This window comes from Morone saxatilis, unplaced genomic scaffold (genome assembly GCF_004916995.1).
Source record: "Morone saxatilis isolate NCDOM2014 unplaced genomic scaffold, NCSU_SB_2.0 Contig11, whole genome shotgun sequence".
Lineage (NCBI taxonomy): Eukaryota > Metazoa > Chordata > Actinopteri > Moronidae > Morone > Morone saxatilis.
In genome coordinates this window covers 27131405-27135702 of record NW_023339663.1, presented here as the reverse complement: position 1 = coordinate 27135702, position 4298 = coordinate 27131405, and positions in this window count along the sequence as shown.

Below are 4298 nucleotides of genomic sequence, written 5' to 3'. Positions count from 1 at the left end.
CTAGAAAGGTCCATTTACCATTTACCACCTGATGCTTTGCACTGGTTTCTGTATACTAGAAGAAGCTGCACTAACCAATCATTCCACCCAACCAGTGCAGAAATGATATTTGTGTGGTTGTTCTGCAGCAGCCTGGTAATGGTTGCACACCATTTCATCAAAGTAACAACAATGAGATCCTCGTGAGAAATGGCATTTGGTGAAGCACTTTTCAAATTAGAGGCAACAGATGTAACACACACGTGTCCTGCAGGGATTTAATCAACTGAAGAAGAATGCTTTTCTACAGCCTAAAAGTAGTTGTGACAGATACTCATTAGAGTTTAGTACGGACTGCAACACTGACAATTAGAACCATTTCCCTAATAACTTAAGGGAAATTAGTTGCTATTTTGCTACCCATACATATTGTATATGACCTGCTGTGTTGTTTCCTCCCCATTTGTTCATTGGCTGACTTGTTCATTGATTTGTTGATTGGATGAGATGGATAATGTGACTGGCTGAGAGGCTGACTAATGACCACACCCTCTGATTTATGTTCCACACCACCTGACCCTTTTGCAAATAGTGCACCATGGCAGTAGAGCTATAGAACTAAAAATAATAAGCATGACCTTGCACTTCCCTTTACATGTGCCTTTCTCATAGAGCCTGTAGTGCATGGGTTTGAATAACTGAGCCTGATGATGGCAATAAGCATTGCTTGCCTCTCGCAGAGTCGTAAATATGTTTCGTACAGACTAGATGACTGTAATGGGAATGTTATTGGGACAGAATATAGTATAAATGCATGTAAACACTAAAGAGTGAACACACCTGATGTAGCCTATGTTGGTGTTGCAGCTGTGGGGATAGGTACCATCACCGATCTGCAAACAACACAGTTAAAACAGGTTACTTCTGAACACTGTTTTTGATCATCCTCTCCATATCTGAAAAACGTTATTTATATGTTTATTTATCTTCGGGGAAGAAAAAACGTATCAAACAGTCCAATCAGAATGATTGGAGATTTACCTACCTGCTGCTATTTTACAATTGATCTCAATTTATTTCCAGAACTGGAAATAAATGGAGTCAGAAATCACACACTGTCAGGTAACAGTTAATCCACATGTCAAAAGATTTAAATAATTATTGAATGTATCCACTCTGTGCCAGCTGTGCGTAATGTTCTGCACCGTCGAGGCGTGTGAGTGTGTGTGTGTCTGTGCAATCAAGTTGGTCTGAACCAGAGGAAAAACAAGTGGAAATAATTCATCCAAAAACATGGAGTGTCAGTTTTATTTATTTTTCTATTTATTTTTTTATCAATAACATTTATTTAATTCTTACAGTTTTTTTGTCAGCCAGCTTGAAGGATATTTGATTAGCCTACTCGTCAGGTCATGAATCTTAGCTTGGGTCAGGTCTGGAATCGATTTAGAGATAATTGCAGGTAACAGGTCAGTTTAGCACGTGCAGGATGCTGGACGGAAGATGAAAAATGTCTTCTTATTTTGCTAAATGTTCAAACAATATATTATAAAATAGGTATGTTTTTTTTAATTAGTGTATAGTCACCTGAAGATTTGTTGTGTTTTTGTTACTTTAAAATGAGCCTTTTATATCTACAGACACTGCATGTCACCTTTCATGGGTGTCCGCCATGTTAAACTGCCATGTTTGTATAGTAGTTCAGAAGGGACAAACCAAACATTCGCTCTAAATAGGTGCATTTCCGCATTTCGTAGCCACTGTAGTTTCTTCTTCACGTGTGGAAGGGGAGGGTAAAAAGAGGGAGTTGCTATATGCAACTACACCGCTGCACTAAATCCTACACACTGGTCCTTTAAGTACTGCTGACGGACACAGGACCCACTGTCATAGATTGGTATGACGTTGAATTATAAAGTATTTTGAAAACTGAGGAATGCCCAATAAAACATTTGGCCAATATAGACCTTCCCTAGCATCTTATCTTGGAACTTATTAATGTGACCCGTAGACACTGTTATGTGTATTAGGGTAGCATTAGGGTTGCATAAATGTACAGAGCATTGCTAAAAGACAGGCAGTTAGCAGGGTTCTGTCAGCCTGAAAAGAGCCAGGTGGACTGGAAAGGTAGAGAGCAGAGCAAAGGTAGGGTTAGGGTTGATTACCAAGGTCAGCCAACAAATGACTCTTGTTTTTTATAAAGAAGCTGTTATTTAGTTTATGTGCAGTGTATATACAGTAAGTTTGCATTACTATGTGCTTGTGTAAGTTTAAGTCCAAGTAAAGTCTTATGAGCACTTTATGGTTGGGCTGAGGTGTTAACAGCCCTGTTCACATTTTAGAGTGATAGCAGATTTGATGCAGACAGAGGTACAACTATGATTTGAGCAGTTTTGCTGACTGCTGTCATAAATATGTTTTGCAATATAGTCATATCAGATGACTGTTGTATGCTCCTCATTAAACATATCTGACAGTGATTTGGGGTCATCTGGGCCTCTGGACTGGTTTTCCAGCAGGTTAGGAAGATGCACTGCTTAACAAATGCAGATCCTCCATTGTTTCAAGGACGATCACATCACAGTCCTTGAAACTTTTTGCATTTCTGCCTTTTCCATGTATTTCAACTTTTCCCCTGAAGACCGCAAAGCATTAGCATTGATTTGAGGGCAGATATATTTGGGCCAGTGGGCCCTGAAGTCGTTTCTCTGGGACCATCATCATCGTCATCATCATCATCATCATCATCGCTGCGATGGGACTGTTGTTCTGCCTAAGTGACTCCATTTGGCCAATTAGCCCTCGCTAGGAAGTGCTCCTCTATTATTTTTCTCTCCTCCACTCTGATGAAACAATGTCAAGCAGAGGCATTTGTTAGCTGATTATACTACCGTGACATTCAACCGCATGACTCTGTTCAGAGCGACAAAACCTCATAAAACATGTAGCGGAATGAGAGTCGACAGTTGCTGATAGATTGAGGGAGGGAGAGAGGGAAAGACAGCGAGAGGACTGAGCGAGTTCGCCCTTGGCTCCATGCTGCAGTTTTTACAATAACAATTAGAGTGTGTGAGATATAAAAGCTAATGATCAGGTCTGTCATATTTGCATATGCAAAGAGCAGTGGGCTGATTGCTTGCACGAAACGGCACTTAGAGAGCGTAATTAGAGAAGTCTGGCGGTGGTGATGTCGACAGCCACGACAGCCAGAACAGCGGAGAGATTCCCTCTTAATGAGGCTTGTCACGGTATGCTCTGCCTCGAGTCTCTGCTCCATGATCTGACACGCACACACACACGCACACACACACACACACACACACACAAACTTTAACCCCTGTCTACAGTCTGTAACCCAGTTTAGAACACATTTTATGGATTCTTACATGAAAGTGTAACAACTCCTCAAACATTCACAGGAATGCAGTCACACACACACACACAGAAGTCAAATCTTTCTCCTGCTGAAAGGAAGATTTCTTTTCCATTTTTTATGTAGAATTTTTTTCTTTTTACATGCTTTCTGCAGGCACTCACATTTTTCAAAAATCCAGAAATTCTCCTCTTACAGATTTTTCTTTTTTTGGTGGCCGTTACTACTTCTGCTGTTTATTACAAACAAACAAGAGACTGAAAACCTGTCACCTCCTCAGCAGTGGAGAATTTTTCTGGCTACCAGACACCGTGGGCCAGACTCTTAAAGCTCTGTGGATATTCCAGGCTTAATGACTGTATACACATTTATAAACTCCTGTATTCGTCCTGTATTAGAGTGTTCTGTGTTATACATCTCAGTCATTGTGTAATTTTGAAAACCAGCCAAGCTCCATTTCCCATTGTCATTTATGGATGGCCACAGTGTGGTCCGGGACAGGACTTGAGTACTACAGCACTTGAGTCCGGTCTCAGACTCGTGTTGGACTTGTTGATATTTGCACTTGGACTTGCCTTGTAGTTGGCCATTGATCTCTCCAAACATACTAGTTGGCAACCATGGTTACCAGGCAGCCAATCAATGTCATTTGCAATTAACCAATCACCACAGAACATTGATACTGAGTGAACACAACAAGGTTATGGCAAATAAACTACGGTTAAGGGGTTAGATGTGAAGAGACTGTGATCAAGGTTAAAAGAAACTAATGTTGTCTGTTGGTACGAAATGGAAATGAACAGCAGTCTCCCATGTGGTGGCTGTGGCTCAGAGGCAGAGCGGGTCGTCCCCCAATCAGAAGGTTGTTGGTTCGATCCCCGGCTCCTCCTGCCACGTGTCGAAGTATCCTTGAGCAAGATAGCTGAACCGCCAAATTGCTCCCTGA